A 14,993-nucleotide genomic window follows, 5' to 3' on the forward strand; every position below is an offset into this window, starting at 1 on the left:
TCATATCAAGGAGAAAAGAGGTTGACTCAGGACCATAAGTCCAACTCTGAAGGAAGCCACTCTCGATGTTTGCTTTCTAAACATTTTAGAACATTAAAGGCCTATTTAAAGCTTTGGTGTGAATAGCCTTTAGAAGACCATCACAGTTATTAGGGCTTGAAAAAAAAAAAGAAATCAAAGAAGATTCTTCTTCAGTGGTTAGAGAGATGGATCAGAATTTAAGAGCACTGACTGCTCTTCTAGAGGACTGGGGTTCTGTTTCCAGAAACCACATGGTAGCTCACCAGTTCCAGCTTCAGGGGTTCTGATACCTTCACACAGATACAAATGCAGGCAAAATGCCAATGTACAAAAAATAAAAAAATAAATAATTTTTAAAAAGATTCTTCTTTATTTACTCAATTCATCTTCTATAAATTGAGATTGCAGGTCAGCTTCACCACTAATACAAGGAAGCAATGAATTAGTTAGAAAAGCTACCATAAGAGCTTAATACCTGGGAAAGAAGCAGGGTGCTTACACACTTGAGCAAAGTACTTCCATCACTCAGGATATACAGTTTGCTGAAATGTGGCAAGTTCCTTACATTCTTGGCACTTTATCTCTGTGCTTCCAGATAGAAGAGAATCCTCACTGGAGGAGAATTGATCATTTAGCAGGAAGACCAATCCATTCCCATATCTCAAAATAAGAACAGACAACTCTTTAATCAGAAAGTTCTCTTTTAAGCATCTCCTTCCTTCAGTGACTGCAACCCAGAGATTTGGATTAACTCCTGGGTCGTGAGTTTTTTCTTTTAGTGCGGTGTCTGACAGCTGGGATGTTATGATGTTTATGAGATCTTCCCTGTCAAAGAGATTATATAGCACCTTTAATGGCTTAGAGGACACATGCTGTGTAAATCTGAGAACTGAAAAGTCAAGAACCTGAGGAGAAAACATAATGGAGGATGAGTCTCCTCCCTCTTTCTGTCACCTCTGCTGGTTTCCTGGAAGGAAATTCTTTAAAAGTAAACTGAGAAGAATGGTACAGGGCCCAGAGATCTTCTTCTACTTCCCTGAGCCTTTTATTGTAATGAACAAGCCTACCTGTGTGCAATCTCTCAGTATAAATACAGTACTGCTGATGGTGTCAGAAAGGTGAGCCCTTCAAAGTAATTTTCAAAATGGGAGTTATAATCATCTGTCTGTAGATGGCTGTATACAAGGACATACGTTAAGTAAATGACTAAATTTATATTCAATAAGATCTCAGTGCCATTGGCAAAAGATATAGCTAAAATTGTGCCATCTCCATTTTCATTAAGATTTAAAAAACAGTATGTTATCTATAAGTTATATATGTTACATATATTTACATATATGCATGTAACAACAGTTAATGAAAAAAGAGGCCATGAGTATGAAGGAGAGTAAGGAGGGGTACATGGTAGGGTTTGAAGGGAGGAAATGGGAGAGGGAAATAGGGTAATTATATCATAATCTCAAAAGCAAAAGATAAAGTGTAAACAGCATTCAATGACAAAAACAAAACCAATATGGCAACGATATAAGGAATACTCTAAAAAATGTTACTTATTAAATGGTATAAAGTTCATGGAGGGTAATTTTAGAATATTCAAGCTCAAATGTACTACCAGAGATTTCCAACTCAAAGATAGCAGAGAGGAGGGTTTTTTCCTACCCTTTTTTTATTCATAGAGATCACCCCAAACCAAGAACACTAATGAGCAACTGAATACAAATGTCACCACTGACAAATTAGGAAATACACACACACACACACACACACACACAAACACACACACACAATGAATGAAGGAGTTGAAATCATGTAGCAGAATGGAGGAAGTCTGTATTGCTGGCTAAACAGGATTTGTAAGGCACGAAATGACACAAAATGGGATTAAGGAAAGGGACAAAAGGAGGAATAATTACAAGTCTTCATTCCTAAGAAAAGAGAGCTATTACCAGAGTCCCACACCATCCAGAACAGCAGGTTGACCATCATTCATTATCCTGTACCAAGAAGAGATTAAACCAGACTATCAGAGTCAGGAGCACCAACTTAGAGGAAGGCAGGCAACAGGGGTTAAGCTAAAAACAAACACTGTGTTAAGTGAATGAGGAGACCCATCCCTGCTTTCGTTTTGACAAAAATAAGAATATGCGGGGAAGGTGAGTGGATCAATAGATCCACACACCTGGAGCAAACCCTTCCCGAATGACTTCCTAGAGCTGCTTCCCAATTTTTGAGTTACGGTCTCAGCTTCCAGTGCCTTCTTTGTTCCTCTGGTAGTCTAACACTGCCATTGCATTGCTGCAGGATGGTACAGAACACTGGGGACACCTGCCCACGCAAGAAAGCTCAAGGAACGATTAGCCAGATTCATGCTACAAAAAGTCATTATCTGCTAACGATCCTTGGCTCATCCAAGTCTGGCCTAGAAGTTGATAGAGTACAACAACTGAGTATACTGTCCCCTGAAGCCACCCAGTTCCTCACCAGTCTCAGAACTGGTGGTTACTTGGCCTGCTGATCTCGCATCTGACATCCTTCCAACCTCACTGTCGTACTGTCCAGGGAGGTGAGCTTTCTCTCCATTTTCGCTTTTTTAGCTGTTACTTCAAGGTCAATGAAACTCGCCTAGGCTACTCCATAGTATACATGCTGCTGGTATACCTGACTCAAAGCATTGTGCCTACATGTGCCTCCTAGCCCACTCCTCAAGGCACAGACTTTCCAATCTCAGTGTTTATGGACTTCTAAACATTCCCTGGGCCCCAAGCACAGAACTCAGGTGGACACCTTTGAGAGCTCTTGGAGATGACAAGCAATTCAAACCCAATAGCAGGACCACTTTGGAGAAACGGGCTTATCAATCAGTCCATGAGGATGTGGAGCCTGAAGAAGCAGCCTGATTAGGAAGCTCTGTGCCTTCCAAAGTTTCAGTGGACGTGGCTTCACCCTGTGGAGGAAATAGCGAGATTGTCGTGACAAGGCTGTCATGCTCGGTTGGGCGTCTAATTAAGCACTGTTTTTCTGTCTTCGGCAAAGGGGGATCTGAGACTGGATCTGATCTCACTGGTCTCATGTTTACCCTGGCTCTCCTAGAGGTCACACAACCTCTCCTTATCTTGGTTACCCCCTCTCAGAAAATGAAGGAGGGATTTGCCTGGTGATCCCCCAAGGCTCCTTTGAATGCTAAATTACTCTGATTCTCTTGAACTCAAGGGGTGCCATTCTTTGTCCCTCTCTCCCTGTAGACACATATACTATCAAGAAGAAGGCAAACAAGCTTTTAATATGAACCCAAGCAAAATGTAATAAAGAAGGTAAATTTGCTCCCCCACATTTACATAATGTATTCTCAAGCCAAGCAGAAATGGCATTTGTATTATTTGCGGTTTTGAATTAGCTGCACCACCGCACCCCTGCATGTGTGCAGATAATTGGGAGTTGACTCTATAGGAAGAAGATACTCAATTGTCACGTGTGTGGATCACATCACAATAGCATCAGAGTTTGGGCTAATATGATTATCTCAGATGGCAGAACCTGAGGAAGAGCCTAAATCAGTTTTATAGAGAGGAAAATTTCTCTTCAGACGTTCCTAATTACAATTTTATCAAAAGGAATAAAGGAGTGAGAAAGGTACGCTAGCGAAGCACCAGCTTCTGGCCTCAACTTGCACATGCGAACACAGACACACACAGAACATTCATGTTAACTAAATTATGAACCCGTAGACACTTGCCGTCCTAATTCCGGCTCAGGATCAGAGCAACTCCAGAGGCATAGTCAAGTAGTGAGATGGCCGGCATTTGTATCATCTGTGATGGGTGAAAGGTTGTGGGAATAAGGTCTGTAGTTGGTGGTGGCACCGTGCCAGTCCCCCAACAGCCACACAACAGCTCAGCATTGTCACACCAGGCAGCAGCTCATGGGAAGCTGTGAAGTCGACGTTTGACGCTGACGCTTTCATAAAGCTTAAAAGACCCGGCGCACGGATACAGGGAAATACATGATTTGGAATGCAACCCCGAAGAAAGCCCAGAGCCTGAACAAATGTTCCATTCACTCAGATTCAGGAATGTGAACAGGGCCTTGTGGTGAAGGTCTCCGAAGTTGCTGAAGTAGAACCAAGAAGCTGTCTCAGGCTGGAAAGGGGTGGTTTTAGGACAAATACAACAAATTACTACTCGAGAAAGCAGGCAGTAAAGAAATGAAACATGTCACCCCTGAAGGCGACACAGACTGAAAATAGAAATAGGTTCAAAAATTGCTTTGGATAAATTCAAGACTTAGAAATCTACAACACAGGTTCACATTGTAATAGAAAGCCAGGCGCCCTTGATATGTGACAGAGAATAGCTGTGCTTGCCTGCTCGACACTGTCGCTACTGCAGTTGTTGACTTTTGGAGTGTAAAGTACTTACAAAGAACTTTCCATGCGTTATCATAATCACCTTAACAAGCACACTGCATTATATGCAATTATTCCCATGGCAGAGAACAGGGACCATCTATTTACAAACCTGCAGCACTGTCTGCTCAGTTAACATGGTCTCGCTTCCATAGGATGTCATCCCACCCTCTGTGTCACATGATACAGATTCCCTTAACATTCCCTAACCCCTGGAGCAGCCTGCTTGTAATAGCTCATTTTATTGATTTGACTGGATTTACAATCAGCACAGCAACACTTCTGGGTGTGACTATGAAACACCAGCAAGGTTTCGCTGAAGAGAGAAGACTGTCCTTGACCATTGACAGCAACATCCGTGGGATGGGCTGGATCCCAGGCTGAATATGAACATTCCTCCTATTGCTTTCTGATTGCATGTACATCACGGCCAGCTGCCTGTTGCCATGAGTTTCCCTCCAAGCTGGGCTGTTTACTTAGAATGAGTCATGTAAGCCCTTCCTTAAAGCCACCAATGTCAGCTATTTGTCACAACACCATGTAAAGGAACTAATACATCCCCCCCAAGATGTGCCAGTCATATCCTCTCAGAATCATAAAATGTGAGGAAGTGTGAATGCTCAAAAGATCGTGTCCTCGGAGAAACTGGATCCCTTCCACGTTGCTGGAGGAGCCGTAAAGTGGTGAGGTAGTGTGGGAAATGGTTCAGTGGACCCTGAAAACATTGCCCTCTGACTCTACAGTTCTACAGCTAGACATATATCTCAGAAAACTGAAAACAGTCAAAGATTCAGATACACTGACATTCATGGTGATAATATTCATAACTGCCCCAAAGTAACAACGGTTCAAAAGCAGACTGGAGAGATAGCTCATTAAAAGCACTTGATATTCTTTCAGACGACCTGGGTTCAATTCCCAGCACCCACCTGACAGCTCACAACTATCTGTAACTCCAGTTCCAGGGGATTTGATGCCCTCTTCTGAGCTTCTTTGACCCCAGGAATGTCATGCTACACAGACACAGATATAGGCAAAACACCCACACATATAAAATAAGTAAAAAATTTTAAAAATGGCTCAACTGTCCACCCAGAGATGGATGCATAGACAAATTGTAATGTGTCTACACAATGCAATATTATTCAATTATAAAAAGGAATAATTTCAGATATACACTATCTGGGCAATTGGATATACCATGGGCAAGTCTTGAAGACATTATGCTAAGTGAAATAAACCAGATACAAAAGGCAGAAACAGGATAATTCCAACTACATAAAATATCTATAATAGACAAATTCACTAGGACAGAAAGGGACTTATCAGAAGCTGGAAAGAAAGGGTCATAGAGTCACTGCTTACTACTGTTAGGGTCTCTGGACAGCTGTACAAGAAGACAGGGGTGATGTAAACAGAGCACTGTGAATGTAGCTCAGGCCACATTTGACATTTAATATTATTATTAAATTATTAAAAGTGTATACTTATCACAATAAAAAAAATAAGTGCACAAACACATGCACACACGCAAACACACACACAGACGTATACATGCTTCCGCTGGTTCCCCTGTCCTGGGCTGCTTAAACTCTTCACTAGGTTGTTCAGCATAAATGGCTCAATATTATGAAAATAAATTCCCTGTTGTCATTTAACGAGCCAGATTTATCAAAGTTAAAGTAGCATAGGAAGGTTCAAGCTGCATAACAGCCTAGTCTCCCACAGCTTCTGAGGTTTCTCACCTATGACACGGAGACCACAGTGTAGCTGCTAGTATCCTCATGCTAATTATGTTCCCCAAAAACCTGTTTGCAGTGTCCCGAGAGTAAGACACTTGGGAATATCAGAGGAAGGTGGATTAACCACGTGGAGGTTAGGAAGTAGCCTAGCCTTTGAGCTGTTTTAGGTGTATCAAAATATAAAGGCCATGTGTGCTTTTATTGGGGAACCCAGAACATTGGGGCGGGTAGCAAGGAATGTGCAGCCTCCACCGGGATCACACTGAGTAGATTAACTGGATGCGGCTACACCACAGTCCACGACTTTAGCCATAGTATCCCCATGAACCATTAGAAAAGAAAGTATGGAACATGGAAATGTTCCATTTAAATGGTCTAGGATGCACACATTCTAATATCATAAGAAGGAATTTGTTCATCCATCCAACCAGGCTAGATGTTCAGACAACAGCCAATAGTTTTATACATTATTCCACTGTATGGAATAATGAGAGAAGGAAAGGAAGCAAAAAAGCAAAGACAAAGAGAGTCCACACTCCATAACTGCTCCATCCACTAAGCGAAAGTTACTCTGATGGTTAACGTGGATTGGCTGTCAACTTGGCACAAACTAGAATCACAGAGGGGACAGGCTTTTCGTGCTTAGACACAGGGTTAGGTTAACAATGACGAGAAGCACTGCATTCATTGTGTGGCTCCATTGTCTGGCCATGACTCTGGGCTGGATTAAAAGGAGAACGTGTGCTGAGCACCAGTATCTCTATCACTCCCTGCTTCCTAACTTTGGATGCAGAGTGACCAGCAGCTGCCTCAGGTTCCTGTCACCGTGATTCCCTGACCGTGATGAACTGCACCCTCTAACAGTAAATAAAGCCTTTCTCCCTTTAGTTGGCTTCTGTCAGAGTATTTTATTACAGCCCTGGAAAAGGTACCTGATACATTCATTACCACGTAGATAAAATGTCGAAAAAGTGGACCGTGGCACCAGCTTTGCAAGCTAAAGCCTCTGAGGGAAAGGGAATCGAATGAAAGGGAAAATCCATGTGTTATAGATTGGCTTAGGCAATAAGAGTTCATCTTGGTGGACAGTCTGGCTCTGATAGAAAAGATTATTTCTACTTGGCTTCTCAGCTCAGCAGTTTGAATTACTGTCCCCAAATCCAAGATTGAAACCTTTCTGTTATTTGCAATGCCCGACTCCTCCCACCTACTACCTGACCCCGCCCACCTACTGCCAGGCCCCTCCTACCCACTGCCAGACTCCTCCCACCTACTGCCCGACTCAGGCCACCTATTACCTGACTCTTCCCACCCACTACAACATTTCTGCTTATTAAGCCACTTGTCATTCGTTCACTAGGTTTTATGTGAAATATTTAACCTGGTTAGGAATGGAGTTCACACAGTATCCAGATTAAAATCAAAACAAAAGAAAAAAAACCCTGCCTTTAGTTGAGCCCCGCACTAGTTTTTATGGTCAGAAGTCTGACTGACTAACATAGATACACAGATCCTGGCAAGATGAGCCACCCAGAATCTCACTCCTTGTTCAATAAAGAGAAGTTATCACAACTGGTGAAGGTACCCCATCATTATGTGTCACCCTCAAACTCAGATGCCACTCTCAGTTGTCACTTTGAGTGAGCCTGGTTCATCAGCTCAAATCATTCAGCAATCAGCTGTGTTAACCTCAAAAGTGTGTCTTGAACATAGCCTCCTATGCTCTGCCCTTGCATTTGGACAGGAGAGAAGAAATAACTGCAGCCGGTGGGAGGAGTCAGGTAGTAGGTGGGAGGAGTCAGGTAGTAGGTGGGAGGAGTCAGGTAGTAGGTGGGAGGAGTCAGGTAGTAGGTGGGAGGAATCCTGACTTTAGAATCTGTGCTCTTTGGCCTGATTAGCAGACACTTATTGAATTACAAAAGGTTCCCGGAAGTCATCTTCCTTGGCTCTCCATATATGGTATGGCTCTCCTCCAATTATGAGTAGCAACAGTTGGGGCTATCAAAATACAGTGAGTGAGTGCTGCACTAGGAAAGGGAGAGGATTTTGAGGGGAAAAAATCTGTTAAAAGTGAAGTGGCTTTTTTTTTTCTTGCCCCGAAGATGTCAATGTAGAACAATTGTCATATGGAAGGACAGACTTAAAAGCTAAGGGCCACAGAGCTAAGGATGCGCAGCACTCGTGGTGGGAAGACGGAGCCTGTGCTGTGCTGATACCAGATACCAGGTTCTTCCTCCTCTTCCCTCTAGCCATTTGATTTATGGTATAATAAATGAAAAGATGCATCATAAATGTCCAGCTCAGGTGAGCAGAGCCCAAATCAAGGAAGACATGGCCAGCACCCAGTGTCCCTCTCTTCATGGTTCCTATCTCTCTAGGGAGCTCTTCTTGCTCTTAATCCCATTTGGTGGTTGGCTTGTTTTTGTACCTATGGAGTTGTATGGTTCGTATAGATTCAAGTTTTCATTCGCTTAGTTGTGAGGTTCTTCTATATTGCTCTCTCATTGTCTCCATCTCACACAAATCTCATGCGTATGTGTAGCATAATTTTTATTTATCTGTCCTACCACTGATGAGTGTTTACTCTCTATTCAGTTTTGGGTTATTATCAACGAACATTCTTACTTTGTCTGATCACACACACACACACACACACACACACACACACACACACACACACACACATTTTCATTGGGTCTTCACCTGTAGTGCAGTTGCTGGGTCAGAGCCCAACCAACCTCTGGGTTGGCAAGCAGATTTTCTAAATAGTTACATCATAAATTCTTATGTTGGAAAAGAAGCTTTTGTTTAACATAGTATCAGCTTGCTGGTAGATGTAGCCTTCTTGGCATGAGAGAGAAAGAAAGAAGGAAAGAATGAAAAGAACAAAAGAATGAAAGAAAGGAGGGAGGGAGGGAGGGAAGGAGGGAAGGAGGGAAAGAGGGAGAAAGAAAGAAAGGAAGAAGAAACAAACTGTCTCTGTGTATGTCTGTGTGTATCTCTATGTGAGTGTCTATGTGTGAGTCTGTATGTGCATGTGTGTGTGTTGTGTTCATGTGTGTGTGTGTGTCTCTGTATGTGTCTGTGTGTGAGTCTGTGTGTGCATGCGTGTATCTGTGTGTGTGTGTGTTTATGTGTCTGTGTGTGTCTATGTGTGCATGTGTGTGTGTCTGTGTGTGTGCATTCTATGATACTGACTTTCTCAAAAGCTAGCAGTAACTTGAGACAGCCATTTCTCTTGTCCCTTTGCCGCCCACTTTTCTGCCCTCCTCCCTCTCTCATTAAAGTTTATTGAAGGCCTATTGTGTGCTAACAGTTTCAATTCTGAAGCGACATCAAACGTCCTTTACAGTGAAGTCACAGCCACTCTTGTTCCTTATTATTCGGAGTACTCCATTAAGGGAATAGTTTTTAATTTCATTGCTGGAAGTTTCCTTGGCTTCTGATTTCCTGAGGGGATTGTGAGTTAAGCAAGAAAAAACAAGTTTAGTTCTCTTTCCCTCCTTCATCTTGGTGTGTCTGAGGGCTGATATACATCATTGAAGTTTGCTATTAATGCTAAGTTAGTTAATTATGGCAAGCACAGAGTCTCCATGCTGTGATGATGGAAGAGAAAAAGAATAGCCCATCAGTCAGAGGCACTTCTAAATGATTTTGCAGTGATCTAGGGATATTGAAATTGATGGGTCTCAGCCCATCAACCAACCAAACACAGATGGCATCCATCTTTCACTGAAACACAGGAGCCAGTGTTTAAACATGCTGACGCACACAGGCTTTTGTCTGGCCCCACCAAGTTATCCTCCCACCGAGGATTATGTCCAGGTTTCTCTCTTCTGCATCCCACATCTCTCACTAGAATGAATCTTTCTGCATCCACCACTCAGTCTATGGTATTCTGTATCTTGTCAGGAGAGTCCTGCTGTTGACAGCTTTGACTTTGAAACATAAGGTGTATTACCCAGCCTCTACCTCCATATCAGGCCCCTAGAGGAACCCAGCCATTATCTGGTAAATCTTGGGATAGCAGAGAATTAAAAAGCAGGGGCTGCTGCTGTCTCTGTTTGTGAGGCAAATCACTTCCTAGTGGGGGACTGGAAACAGGTTCAGAGCTCAAGCCTCATTGGGCTCTATAGAGACATGGTGGGAAGCTGCTGTGAATTGCTAGCCATGACTATCAGCAAGCCCTGAAAACATCGCAGAAGAAGATGGACAACCTACACTGCAATAGGCCCTCTAATCACCAATCCCATCCTTACAGTCCAAATCTGAAGTGTCCCTCACAGACTCATGCTTTGAACATTTGGTTGCCAGTATTAAGCACTATTCTGAAGGCTGTGCAGCCCTTAGGAGGTAGAACCTGCCTGGCAGAAGTAGGTGTCTAGGGGCAGGTATTTGAAGTTTGGTCAGTCCCTCCTTTCTGTGCGTTCTTCCTGGTCCCTGTCAAGTGAATTGGTATGTCCTCATACTCCCACCTCCAAGGACAGATTCACTGCACCCTGCCTGCCCTAGCAGGATGGATTAAAACCCCCAGGAAGCCATGAGCCAGCAAGTTACCGTTACTGGATTTATGTCCATTGCAGGGAAGTTGAAAGTAGCAATACCAACCCCATCTCCCCTCCCTCCTCCTCCAGTTACTTCTTTCTCTTGATTCCATGCAAATGAACACACGTGCACCCCCCTTAACTCCACAAGATGTCTCGGTCTGAACTCAACGCTGCCATTGAGAGAGATTTATCATCCTAAATGCCAGCAGTCCAGCAGTACGGAAGCTCATAATGGTCATTTTGCAATCAGAAAACCACTTTCAGGGTCTTTTTACCAATCTGCTCTGAGCATTCCCGTCCATCTTGAAGCATGCTTTTGGCTCTGTCTGTGTAGCACTTCGTCTCCTTAATAAGAATGTTGGCAACACTGAGCAGCTAATTTTTCCAGCCTGACCTCTTCCAACAACGGGTCTGTCTTAAAATTACCGCACATCATTTTCTCTGAGCAGAACTGAATAGTGAAGAACACAGGGAGGCTTTAGACCACGCGGAATGGCGGTATTTCATCTGCAAAGACAGAGTGTTAAAATGTTCTACGGCTGTGCACCAAGCAAATGTCTTTCCCCTCGCACCTCTGCGAAGCCCCGAGCTGTGTCTAACGGGCTTTCAGTGCCACGTTTAGCACATATTTACACCCTGGCAGCTCCTAGACAGGAACCTCATCTCATTTCAAAACAAAGTCAGCCAGATCAGACCACCTTATCCGTCTGAAGCTATTAAATCTTATTTATTTCCCAGATGTTCAAGTTTCCCAGGTAATGGTTATTTATGTAGGAATTTGGCAAATGTCAGACAAACTCAGTGATGCTTGTCTGGACTCCTATTTGCAAAGGGTGGCAGCCAGAAGGTGTGTGGCTTTCCCCATCTTTTGTCCTAAGACTATCTTATTGGAGTTGTTTATAAAAGCAAGGCCACGGAGTGTCTAGTCTGTAGCAACATAAGGAGACTGAATTCTGTCTTGAGTGCTTCAGAAAATAAGACTGTTACATCAACACTATAAATTGTTTGCTCCACAAACTCAGGATGCAAATACACACACAGTGGGTTTTTTGTTGTTTTGTTTTGTTTATATGTGTCCTGTCACTATTTGCCCCATAGCAGAAGTCTCCCATGTATCTATTGGCAGAAGTCAACCCTAGTGCCTTGGACTGTTAATGTTTGCCAAAGGCTTAATTCCCAGGGCGAGTGTTGACAACCCGACAGCAGTCCTTCCACAGAAACACTTTACAGCATGCCAGCGCCCTGGAGCCAGGATGAAGGTGTTTCTTTGTTTTCTTTTTATATGCATGAAGTATTTGATCCAACAAATACAGAGGAAACATATTCCAGAATAGATCACATGTCAAGCACACAACAAATCTTTACAAATTTAAGAGGACTGAAATGGGAGCTGCAGAGATGGCTCAGTAGTTAGGAGCCCATGCTGCACCTGCAGAGTACCCAGGTTCGCTTCCCAGCTTCCAGGTCAGGCAGCTTACAAGCACCTGTAACTCCAGCTCCAAGGAATCCATCGCCCTCTTCTGGTCACCGCAGGTACTGCACTCATACACACCTCATAAACACATGCATATATGCGTAATCAAAAAGAAAAAGAAAACCTTTAAAAAGAAGAGACGGAAGTGGTAATGATTGAGATGATATAAAAACTAGAAATAAAAATCAGGAATTTCATAAAACAGACAAACATGAAGATTAATCAATATTCTTCTCAAGAACACAATGGGAACACAGAGAGGTAAGAAGAGAATTTAAAAGAGAGCCAGGCCTCTCAGGGTCCCTCTCTTGTTCCTTTTCCTGTGTTCCCTTTCAGGACTGTCTTGTGTCTGTATCAATTGCCCACGCTTTCCTCAGAGACCAACTTAGTGTCTTGCAGCCGCAGGTGCCCTGACTTTTACATCTGCAGATGGGACATCTGAGGGTGAGCCACAGAATTAAAGAACATGTAAGCATTTTCTTGTTTCTGACCTCAGCATTGAGGGCTTAGCCCATCGGTGATACTTTGGGGGGGTTTTCACTCTTACACTTGCGTCAAGAATGAGTGTGTGTAGGCAACGCACCCAGAGTACAAAGTAGTGATCAGAGATGGCTACCGTGGTTGCTTAATATTTGTGGAGAGAGTACTTCTATCTAAGAGTCACTTGAGCAGATGTCCTGAAGTCTGCCAGGCAGTGATGCTGCCACTGTGGGTCTCCTGATGACCCTGAGTCTGCTCATAGACCTAACCCCTCTGTCTCCAATCCCAACATGAGGTCAAATGGAATGTCAAGCACAGACAGCCACACTGCCTATCCAACCTCTGATGGGCTCAGTTTACAGCCATTTCATCAAGAGTGGCTCTCTGTAATGGAAAGGTATGGTGGTCAAAATGAGAATGCCCCCTCCCCAACAGGCTCTTACTTTTGAACACTTGGTCCCTGGTGGAACTTTTTGGAAAGGATTGGGTGTGGGTTTTGAGGTTTCAAAACGGGAATGGCCCATGTCATCCCCAATGAGCTCCTTCTGCCTCATGATGTGAGCTCTCAGCTACTGCTCCAATGCCGTGCCTGCTTGCTGTCATGTTCATGGAGTCCAACCCTTTAAAACTGTGAGCTCTAATGTAATGATTTCTTTTACAGGTTGCCTTGGCCATGATATTTTATGACAGCAAAACAAAAGCAAGGTGTTTTAACCCTCAGGCTCTGCTCCAAACAGTACCGTTGTCATACCCAAGCTGCTCATGCTATATCCATGCAACCAACCCAGGTTGTGTCCTCTATTGAGATGTTGTTCCTCATGGACCCTGATGGCCCATCCTGTATCTGCCCTTGGACTAGAGGGCAGTCTCTGGATGAGAGGACTATAAACTCAGAGGTAGACACTTCCTAGTAGCCTGGGATTCACCTATCATATGACTTGATGTCCTCTTCCCAATCCCCTCAGGAAGGAAGGGGAGAGGATGAATGATAGTTCTTACAAATGCCTCTTCTTTATCTTCTTTCTGATAAGAAATGAAGTAGTCACCTTCCTCGTTCCAATAGGCGTGACCCACATCTGTTTCCCAAACTAGCCACAATTAAGCCCCAAATCTTGCTAACTGAGGACTAAAATGGCTCTTAGATTCTCAAAAAAATGATAGTAACATGCTTTGGCAGATATCATTTATGTTTTATTTTTTTCTATTCATTCTGTATTGTAGCTGTAATAAATTTCTCACCAGTTCAAAGGACTTTGACAAACACCAAGCATCTGGAAACAAGGACTGGTGAGATGGTTCAGTTGGTAACCTGCTTGGTGCCAAGCCTGAAACTGATCCCTAGGAACTGCTGTGGAAGGAGAGAGGACCAACTCACAAAAGCAGTCCTCTTGTCCCAGGACCCTTCCTCGATCCTCTCTATTGGCACCTGTCATCCAGTTGCAATCACTTATTCTGATCTGAGTCCTAGGATACCTGTCTACACAATCCCCAAGGTGTGCTGCTGACATGAAATCAGAACAGCCTCTTACAGTCATTTCTACACTACCAAAGAAGAGTATATATGGGCTAAGACTGTGTTCAATGTGAGAGCCAGTGTTCACATGTAGCTTCTGAGTACTTGATATGTAACAGGTCCAAACTGTAAGCATAGAATTTATAATGGTTTTTGGTATGTCTTTTATTTTCAATTTTTATTAGATATTTTCTTCATTTACAATTCAAATGCTATCCCAAAAGTCCCCTATACCCTCCCCCTGCTCTGCTCCCCTACCCACCCACTCCCACTTCTTGGCCCTCGTGTTCCCCTGTACTTGGACATATAAAGTTTGCAAGACTTTTCCCAATGGGGCCTCTTTTCCCAATGATGGCTGACTAGGCCATCTTCTGCTACATACGCAGCTAGAGACACGAGCTCTGGGGGTACTGGTTAGTTCATATTGTTGTTCCACTTATAGGGTTGCAGATCCCCTCAGTTCCCTGAGTACTTTCTCTAGCTCCTCTATTGGTGGCCCTGTGTTCCATCCAATAGATGACTGTGAGCATCCACTTCTGTATTTGCAAGGCACTGGCATAGCCTCACACGAGACAGCCATATCAGGGTCCTTTCAGCAAAATCTTGCTGGCATATGCAATAGTGTCTGCGTTTGGTGGCTGATTATGGGATGGATCCCCAGGTGGGGTAGTCTCTGGATGGCCCATCCTTTCATCTTAGCTCCAAACTTTGTCTCTGTAACTCCTTTAATGGGTATTTTGTTCCCTATTCTAAGGAGGAACGAAGAATCCACCCATGGGTCTTCCCTCTTCTTGATTTTCTTGTGTTTTGC

The sequence above is a fragment of the Mus caroli genome, chromosome 6 (assembly GCF_900094665.2).
Source record: "Mus caroli chromosome 6, CAROLI_EIJ_v1.1, whole genome shotgun sequence".
NCBI classification, from domain to species: Eukaryota; Metazoa; Chordata; class Mammalia; order Rodentia; family Muridae; genus Mus; species Mus caroli.